A 318-nucleotide genomic window follows, 5' to 3' on the forward strand; every position below is an offset into this window, starting at 1 on the left:
AAACCAGGCAGATTTAGGGCAGGTTTTAGTTTTAAACACAGCAAGTGCACCGTCCCCATCACCTCCAGCCACGCCAACAGCCCCCAGATCGATGCTCAGCACAGCCAGGGTGAGGGGAACGCTGAGCCCGGGAATGGGCACGCAGCTCTTTTCTGGGCAACGTCTCCAAAAGGTGCTGCTTGCGTCACCAGCATGGACCTGGCAGGTCCCAGCACATCCCGTCCCGCCCCCCAGCAAGCCTGCAAAAGTAAACGGCCACGCAAGCGCGTCTGTCTGTCCAGGGCTTCACTGGCTCCTCACTTTCTGCAGCCATGGCCA

Source organism: Buceros rhinoceros, unplaced genomic scaffold (genome assembly GCF_000710305.1).
Source record: "Buceros rhinoceros silvestris isolate BGI_N320 unplaced genomic scaffold, ASM71030v1 scaffold32827, whole genome shotgun sequence".
Classification (NCBI taxonomy): domain Eukaryota; kingdom Metazoa; phylum Chordata; class Aves; order Bucerotiformes; family Bucerotidae; genus Buceros; species Buceros rhinoceros.